The 10,156-nt window shown below is 41.6% G+C and overlaps 1 pseudogene; it reads right to left on the bottom strand.

The window, feature by feature from the left end:
- LOC144224947 (large ribosomal subunit protein eL31-like) overlaps nucleotides 1–9,198 on the bottom strand; it is a 34,483-nt pseudogene extending 25,285 nt beyond the window's left edge.
- Between the last annotated feature and the right edge of the window lie 958 nt (nucleotides 9,199–10,156).

The raw sequence follows: 10,156 nt of genomic DNA, 5'->3' as shown, positions 1-10,156 counted from the left end.
GAAACTCTCTATTGTTAGGGTAGAGTCCGCTTAGGATCCTCTGTCCTCTATCTGTCTGCCCCTCCCCCACTCATTCTCCCTCTCTCTCTCAAGAAAAAATATTTTTAAAAAGTATTTCTTAAAATAACTTTTAANGTTTGTTTATTTTTGAGAGCGGGGGAGGGGCAGAGAGAGAGAGAGACAGAATCCAAAACAGGCTCCAGGTTCCGTGCTGCCAGCAGAGAGCCCGACGCGGGGCTCAGACTCATAGACCACAAGATCATGACCTGAGCCTAAGATGGACACTGAACCGACTGAGCCACCCAGGCGCCCCAGTAATTTATTTTATTTGAGTATCGTTAACACACAATGTTACATTAGTTTCAAGTGCCAACTTAGTGATTTGACGAGCTTATACAGGATGCTACATTCACAAGTATAGCTGCCATCCGTCCCATTACATCGCTTTACAGTATCACTGAGGGGCTGTGGGGAGAAAGCAAAAGCCAGTATCACCGACTGATTGTATTCCTTATTATTCTCTTTTTGTTCCCATGACTTACTCATTCCATAATTGGAGGCCTGTATCTCTCTCTCCCCTTCATCCATTTTGCCCAATTCCCCACCCCACCCCCTTTCTGGCAACCATCAGTTTGTTCCATTTATAGTTCTGGTTCTGATTTTTGTTGTTTTATTCATTTTTTTACATTCCGTTTGTGAGTAGAATCATGTATTTGTCTTTCTCAGTCTCACTTATTCCATTTAGCATAACATACTCTAGGGTCCATCCATGTTGTCTCAAGTGACACAATCTCACCATTTTGGATAGCTGTGCATCTTCCTTATCCATTTGTCTATGGATGGACACTTAGGCTCATTCCATGTCTGGGCTGTTGTAAATAATGCTGCAATAAACATAGGGGTGTGTATATCTTTTCAAGTTAGTGCACTCATTTTCCTTGGGTAAATACCCAATAGTGCAATTGTTGGATCATATGGTATTTCCATTTTTAATTTTTTTTAAATGTTTTATTTATTTCTAGGAGAGAGAGAGAGACAGCGTGAGCAGGGGAGGGTCAGAGAGAGAGGGAGTCACAGACTGAAACAGGCTCCAGGCTCTGAGCTGGCAGTCAGCACAGAGCCCGACGCGGGGCTCGAACCCACGAACCGTGCGATCATGACCTAAGCGAAAGTCGGACGCTTAACCGACTAAGCCACCCAGGCGCCCCTCCATTTTTAATTTTTTGAGGCAACTCCATACTGTTTTCCACAGTGGCTGCACCAATTCACATCCCCACCAACAGTGCATGAGTGTTCCCTTTTCTTCACATCCTCAACCAACACTTGTTCTTTCTTATCTTGATTTTAGCCATTCTGACAGGTGTGAAGGGCTAATCTCACTGATGATTGTAATGTTGAGCATCTTTTCATGTGTCTGCTGACCATCTGGATTCTTCTTTGGAAAAATGTCTATTCAGGTTGCCTGCCCATTTTTTAATTGGATTGTCTGGGGGAGTTTTTTTGGTGTTGAGTTGTCTAAGCTCTGTATATTTTGGATATTTACCTCTTATCNGTTGGTTGAGAGCCCGACTTCAGCTCAGGTCATGATCTCATGGTTTGTGGATTTGAGCCCCACATTGGGCTCTGTGCAGAATGCTTGCTAGGAGCCTGGAGCCTGCTTCAGATTCTGTGTCTCCTCTCTCTGCCCCTCCCCTGCTCATGCTCTGTCTCATTCTGTCTCTGCAAAATAAATAAATGTAAAAAAAAAAGAAAAGAAAAGAAATATCATGTGTAAATATCTTCTCCCATTCAGTAGGTTGTCTTTTAGTTTTGTTGGTTATTTCCTCTGCTGTGCAGAAGCTTTTTATTTTGATATAGTCTCAGTAGGTTATTCTTGATTTTGTTTCCCTTGTCTTAGGAGATATATCTAGAAAAATGTTGCTATAATTAACGTCAGAGAAATTACTGCCTGTGTTCATTTCTAGGATTTTTATGGCTTCAGGTCTCATGTTTATGTCTTGAATCCATTTGAGTTTATTTTTGTGTTTATGGTGTATAGTCCAGATTCATTCTTTAACATGTAGCTGTACAGTTTTCCCAGCACCATTATGGAAAAGACTTTTCCCCATTATATATTCTTTCCTCCTTTGTCATAGATTAATTAACTATACAAATGTGAGTTTATTTCTGGGGTCTCTATTGTTTTCCATTTATATGCCTATTTTTGTGCAGTGCCATACTGTTTTCATTACTACAGCTTTGTAGGATATGTTAAATTCCAGAATTGTGATACCTACAACTTTGTTCTTCTTTTTCAGGATTGCTTTGGCTATTCAGTCTTTTGTGGTTTCATACAAATTTTAATGTTATTCTAGTTTTGTGAAAAAATGTTGTCGGTAGTTTGAAAGGAATTGCATTAAATGTGTAGACTTCATTGGATAATATAGACATTTTAAGAATATTTTCTTCTTTCAGGGCATCTGGGTGGCTCAGCCAGTTAAGTGTCCGACTCTTGATTTTGGCTCAGGTCATGATCTCACAGTTAATGGGATCGAGCCCCGCATCAGGCTGTGTAACTGACAGAATGGAGCCTGCTTGGGATTCTTCTCCCATCTCTCTCTCGGCCCCTCCCCTGCTTGTGCTATCTCTCTCTCTTTCTCTCCCTCAAAACAAATAAATAAACATTCTTTTAAAAAAGAGTATTTGTTCTTCCAATTCACGAGCATGGAGTGACCTTCCATTTCTTTATGTCATCTTCAGTTTCTTTCCTCAGTGTTTTATAGCTCTCGGAGTACAGGCCTTTCACCTCTTTGGTTAAGTTTATTCCTAGGTATTTCATTCTTTTTGGCGCAATTGTAAATGGGATTGTTTTGTTTAAATTTCTTTTCCTGTGACTTTGTTTTTAGTGTAAAGAAACGCTACCATTTCCTGGGTGTTCATTTTGTATCCTACGATTTTATTGAATTCCTTTATTACCTGTAGTAGATTTTTTGGTGGAGTCTTTAGGGTTTTCTATGCATAGCATCATGTCATCTGCAAATAGTGATGGTCTAACTACTTGTTTACCATCATAGATACCCCTTATTTCTTTTTCTTGTCTGAATGTGGTGGCTAAGACTTCCAGTACTATGCTGAATAACAGTGGTGAAAGTGGACATCTTTGTCTTGTTGCTGACCTGAGAGGAAAAGCTCTCAGTTTTTCACCATCAAGGATGATGTTAGCTGAGGGTTTTTCATATATGGCCTTTATTATGTTGAGATATGTTCCCTCTAACCCCATTTTGTTGAGAGTTTTTATCATGAATGGATGTCAAATCTTGTCATCTATTAAGATGACCATATGATTTCGATCCTTTGTTTCACTGATGTAGTGTAGGACATTGATTGATTTGCAAATACTGAACCAGCCTTGCATCCTGGGAACAAATCCCACCTGATAGTGGCAAATAACCTTTTTAATGTATTCTTGTATGCTGTTTGCTAACATTTTGTCAAGGATTTTTGCATCTATGTTCATCAGGGATATGAACCCATAGTTTTCTTTTTTTGTGGTATCTTTGTGTGGGTTTGCTATCAGGGTAATGCTGGCCTTGTGAAATGTATTTAGGAGCTTTCCTTTTCTCTTTTTGGAACAGTTCGAATAGAATAGGTATTAACTGTTCTTTAAATGTCTGGTAGAATTCACTTGTGAATCCATCTAGTGCTGGACTTTTACTTTGGGGGAGTTTTTTTTTTATTACCAATTCAATTTCATTACTTCTAATCAGTCTGTTTAAATTATCTATTTCTTTCTGGTTCTGTTTTGGAAGACTGTATATTTCTAGGAATTTATCCTTTTATTCTACGTTGTCCATTTTTTGGCATATAATTTTTCATAGTATTCTCTCATAATCCTTTGTATTTTTGTGGTGTCAATTCATATTTTATCTCTCTCATTTCTGGTTTTATTTATTTGGGCTCTTTTTTTTTTTTTTCTTTTTCTTGAGGAGTCTAGCTAAGGGTTTATCAATTTTGTTTATCTCTTCAAAGAACCAGCTCTTGGTTTCATTGATTTCTTTTCTATTGCTTTTTTAGTCTCCACATCATTTATTTCTGCTCTGATCTTTATTATTTTCTTTCTTNACAGAATCTGAAGCAGGCTCCAGGCTCTGAGCTGTCAGCACAGAGCCTGACGCGAGGCTCGAACTCACGAGCTATGAGATCATGACCTGAGCCGAAGTCGTATGCTTCACCGACTGAGCCACCCAGGCGCCCCAGTGTCATCTCTTTTATATGCTAGCTGTTCTTTTATTTTATTTATTTTACGTTATTTTTTTAGAGAGAAGCAGGGGGAGGGGCAGAGAGAGAGAATATTAAGCAGGCTCCACACTCAGCACAGAGCTGAAATGTAGGGCTCCATCTCATGACCCTCAGATCATGACCTGAGCTGAAATCAAGAGTCAGATGCTTAACTGACTGAACCACTGAGGCATTCCTGCCCCAGTTGCTCTTTTAAACTGTGGCTTTTTTCTTTTAAAAATTTTTTAATGTTTTACTTATTTCTGAGAGAGAGGCAGCATGAGCAGGGGAGGGTCAGAGAGAGAGGGAGATACAGAATCCAAAGCAGGCTCCAGGCTCTGAGCTGTCAGCACAGAGCCTGACGCGGGGCTCAAACCCACAAACCATGAGATCATGACTCGAGCTAAGTCAGATGCTTAACCAACTGAGCCACCCAGGCGCCCCAAATTGTGGCTTTTTTCTATGCAGAAGGATAGAGGGATCTGTGCCCAGTCCCTCTGTACTCTCCTTCCCAAGTGCCATTGGCAGTGCTGTAGGTGGGGTTCTCTTCCTTACTATGTCTCCATCTCTCTTGCTATTGTCTTACTGTTCTCTCTGTCTTTGGCTCTTCAGCAGCTGTTCAGTTAGCCCTCAGGTCTTCTCCACGGGGAATTATTCCAGTAGTAGATGTCATTTGGTGTGTTCCGTGGAGGAGGTGAGTTGAGAGTCTTATGTTGCTATCTTGAACTGGAACCACTATGCTACTTTTTCACGTGCATTATTCTCATATAATCTTTACATCAAAACTATAAAGTAGAGACTATATTTTCCCTATATTATTAAGATATTACTTCTGATCTTCACACTAAAATTTAGGTATCAGTATCCACATTTCATAGCTAATGAAACTGAGTCATAGAGTTATGAGGTTGCTCAGTCACACCACTAGTAGCCATTGGCGAGTCTGGTTTCTGACTCGAAGCTGCACTCTTCACTGCAGTGCCTTGTTGAAAGAGCCACACGTTGACTATAGGCAAAGGTTACCCTTCTGTGTATCCAATATCATAAACAAAATTAAAATGCAAATAATGAACTATAGATACAGCAACAAATGTGGCAAAAGTAATTATCCTCAATATATAAAAAGCAATACAAATTGAAAAGAAAAATGCTATGACCCCAATGGGAAGAGAAACGAGGGGCAAGTATAGCGATNACCTCCGCTCGGGGCATAGAAAGACCGTACTTGCCAAATACCTGCACGCCACGTCCCCTCATGCCAAATGGTCCCGGGGATGCTGAGCGCACAGACTGCTGCTTTGTGCTGACTCCTGGCAGCTGGACGTCAGAGCAGCGGCGCGCCTGCCGCCATTGTCCTCCCAGGAGGCTGGGGCCCCAGAAAGAGCCGCGCACGCAGACACCGGGCGTCCACACTACTGGCGGGCTGGGGCTCTGGAGGGAAGGCAAAGAGCTAAAAACTGGGAAATTTGCCTGTGAGTTNGCATACACACGGCTATTTAACTGTAGCTGGAAATCCGGTTATATGCTTTAAACCATTCTTTGTCCATCGGTTTTCTTCTTTTTTCTTTTTCTTTTCTCCTTTTTGACCCTTTTATGTATTTTATACTCCCTATTATTCGCCCTCCCTCCTCAGTCTTTTCTCTTAACTTATTCATTTTCCCTCTCACTTTGCATGTAAGTAGAATTAGCCTGTGCGTNACACCAAAAAAAAAAAAAAAGTGTGTGTGTGTGCGCGCGCGCATATGTAATATATGACTGGAGGAAAATTGGCCAAAGTGTTAACAAGCATCTTAGTGGTGAGATTATTAAATTACTTTTTCATGGCTTTATACTTCTTTGTGTTTTTCACATTCTCTACAATGAGTATATATTGTATTTATGATCTGAGAAAAATGAAAGCAAACCCTGTTGGCTTTAGACCTGTTGTCAGATTTCTTGGTCTCATTGTAATTGCTAATCTCATGTTCCATTATCCTCTGGAAGTTCACATCTACATTTGACAAGTTCCTCTCCCTCTGGGACAACATTTACTCATTCATTTGTTCATCTGTTCATTCATTCATCCATCTAGTATAATATTTATTGAGCACCTACTATGTGTAGCCAGGCAATAAGTAATTAAAATATGCAGAGATGGGCTTTGCATACAAAAGCTACATCAGGAGATAAACTTTATGTAAATTGCATAATTAATGAATCATCAACAGTGCCTAAGATATCCTAATATTACAAATGGGTTCCCTGTACTCTGCTTATTCCTTTCATCCCTATATAGGCTATGGCAAATGATCCCAGTTCGCTGAATAGTCTATCACTGTTAAGTCAGAAAGTGAGGTCTTATCAAACAAAAGAACAAGGCATTTAATACTGTTACTGTCTCTAATTACATTTTTAATTGAAATGTTTATTGAGATCACTGCAGATTCACATGCAGAATTTCCACGTACCTTTTGCCTGATTACCCCCAATGGTGATGTTTCACAAAAGTACAGTACAGTATTGCAACCAGGATATTGATACTGATATAGTCCACCCAACTTATTCAAATTTCCAGTTTTACTTGCACTCATTTGAGTGTGTGTGCGCATGTTCTGTGTACATGTATATTTCATGCTGCATACTTTTGTCACTTTGTGATACCGCCAGTCAAGACACAGAACAGTTCCATCGCCACAAGGGATCCTTGTGTTGTCCATTTATAACCACGCCCATCTTCCTCCTCCACCCCCTTATGCCCCATCCCTAGCCCCTCAGCCACTAATCTCTTCTCTGGGATATACACATGGGCAAAGGATATGAAGAGACATTTCCAGGAAGAGGACATGCAGATGATAAACAAATACATAAAAATGTGCCATATCACTAGCCATCAGGGAAATGCAAATTAAAACCACAGTGAGATGTTACTTCAAACCTATCAGAAGAGCTAAAATGAAAATAGTGACACCACCAAATGTCAGCAAGGATACAGAGAAATTGGATCACTCATCAACTGACGGTATGAATACATTATGATACAGCCACTCGGGAAAAAAAGATCAGCAGGTTCCTATAAAACTAAATATGCAGTTACCATATAGCCCAGCAACGGCACCCTTGGGAATTTATCCCACTTAAGTGAAAATTCAAGCTCACCCCAAAATCGGTACCAAATGTTCATAGCAGCTTTATTTCTAATGGACCCAAACTGAAAACAGTCCAAATATCCTTCAGCAGATGAATGGATAAACACGCGGTGGTACATCCGTACCATGGGCTACTATTCAGCAGTACATACATCTTGGATGAATTTCCAAGGCATTATGCTTAGTTGAAAAAAGACAGTCCCAAAAGCTTATACAGTGTGTTTTTCCGTTTATATCACAGTTCTGAAATGCAATACATTGTAATTACTTGGGTTGTTTCTTTGGCTTGATTCTCTTCAGGCTCTTTGACAAAACCCGGCTTGTAAATAAAGAGTTGAGATGATTTGGGCACTCGCTAACATAAGGAGTGTATCATATTCAGTTACCAAATCCAGCTTGCTGTGATCTACACCCAATATAATTATATCATAGAGTTTCAAGGGGCAGAGAAAATGTTTAATCACTAGGTATAACTAGCTCCACTCTACAGATGAGGAAACTGGCGTTCAGAGAGGTTAAATGTTATGCCCAAAAGCATATGGCAAGTTCCTAGTGCAGAATCAGTATCAGCACCATGGAGATATCCTCACTCCAGGCAAGATTTCCCCACTGCTTCACTCTCACACTCCAGCTTGGGGACAGTGCCACTGTTTTCACTGTTTTTGTCAAGAGACCTGCCGGAGAGGTAGTGGTGATGAAGAAGATGACAATGAAGACAGCAGTGACTGCTAACACGCATTGGGGGCTTACTCCATGCCAGGCGCTACTGTCACTGCTTTACATGTAAGATGAACTCATTTAATCCTCAGGACAGTCAACTAAGAGGTGGGTGCATAGGGCTTTTTTATTCGCAGTACTTTTTTACCCCCCTTTTTTTTTTCTGTGTGCCATGTGGCACCCATGTCCTCTGCTGTGGAGGGAAAGTATGTCTTGGAAATGAGTCCAGAAATTGTGGGGTTTTACCATATTTGTTCCCAATCCTCTGAACTACCGTTTTCACTATTATCTTTTCACAAGACCGGTGTGTCTTTGTGAGTACAAGTTCAATAGTGACAGTTACAGCCATACTCTTGGATTGCAGGGACCTAGAAACCTGGACAAGGGGTTTCCATGAGGCGATTGCAGCTATTTCTGTTCCTTCTTGGTGGGAGAACTATCTGGGTGTAAGGCCAGAGCTCGGCACAGCGGTTGAGAATCTCAGCTCCGCCACTTCGCAACCCAGGTCCGAAGGTCAGGCACTTCTTACATCTGGCCCTCAGTTTTTCCATCCACATAACAGGGATAATAACATTCACCTTGGAGGACTGCGGAGGGGATTAGAAACTATGTATATAATGTGGCTGACACAGTGCAGGTAGCCAATTAACTACGGCTAGTATTAGGATGCTCCTGTTTGGTTCCCTGGGAGCCACACGTACAGCCACTCATTTGTCAACATAATCTGTTCCCTCTTTTCCTCAGTGTAAGACTTTTTACTGGAGAGCACTCCTCCTTAAGCACAACAGCCCTGAAAGTCCAGGAGACGATTTTTAGAGAGCTGTGTTACTGTTCAGTGATGGTACTTGAAATACACAACGTTTACTAAGAGGGGAAATTGATGTTGAGGACTTCTTTTTGCTTTAGCGACACCATCTCCTTTTCATGTTCTTTCTAATCTTATTTTGGCTGCTAGTGTCATTCCCGGTTTTAAACCATTCTAGAAGATGCTACAATTCCCTGTATCTGATCTTCAACTTTACCTTCTTCCACATCTTTCTGAAGGCTTTGCTACTGGTGTCTCTAAGTTCATATAAATCTTCAGCTTCAGTTGGTCCATTTGACCGAAATTTAAAGCGATTGTTACATTGCACGTTATTTTGCAAATTGGCAACAATTGAGGGAAACACTCTAATGTATAGGGCAATGCCCAAACTATACCTGCGTCCCCAGTTTCAACAGTTGTGCCGCACCGAGAGCCAGCACCTTGAGCGCCACAAAGGAGGAGCCAAGAGCACTCCCTCCTACTTCAAAACCTCCTTTCAAGGAGCCACTCCCCCCTTGCCTCTCCCATGGCTGCCTGGCCCACTTCTCGCTTTGTTCTCTGCCTCCTACACCATCGGTGAGGTTCCTGGCTCACCCCTTGCTCCTATTTGTTAGACGTCATGATTTCAGTCCTTCCAATGCCCCTCCACAGGCTGACTTGTCCTAGTTCGAAACCTCTGTGACTCTGCAGCTCCTCTCTTTGGGGTGTAGAGGGCTCATTCTTGGCACCTGCTTCCTAGCTCTCAACCCATGACCTTAAATCCTATGAATTNTTTAAAAATGTTTTACTTATTTCTGAGAGAGAGACAGCATGAGCAGGGGAGAGTCAGAGAGAGAGGGACACACAGAATCTGACACAGGCTCCAGGCTCTGAGCTGCCAGCACAGAGCTCAACTCGGGGTTCGAACCCATGAACCGTGAGATCATGACCTGACCCAAAGTCGGACGCTCAACCAACTGAGCCACCCAGGCGCCCCACGGGATCCTTGTGGTAAAGAGCAGTCCACTGTACATTCCTCTCAGCTACCAAAACTCTCTCTTGGTTCAGGAATGTTCACCAGGGAGCCCTCTCCTGGCCACGTGGTACTACTGCCCCAAACTCAATCTCAGCAGGTTTATTATATAAGTGATAACTACAGTATCAGCAACTTCCTCCCTACATCCTTCTCTAGCTATCGAAATCATATTCTCTCTTTTTCCCTTTGTCTTTTTCTCAAACCTCTCCCTTCCCTTCCACTTGAAATTAAGCTTCC

This window comes from Crocuta crocuta, unplaced genomic scaffold (assembly GCF_008692635.1).
Source record: "Crocuta crocuta isolate KB4526 unplaced genomic scaffold, BGI_CrCroc_1.0 scaffold695, whole genome shotgun sequence".
Lineage (NCBI taxonomy): Eukaryota > Metazoa > Chordata > Mammalia > Carnivora > Hyaenidae > Crocuta > Crocuta crocuta.
This window is presented reverse-complemented; position numbering and strand designations above follow the sequence as displayed.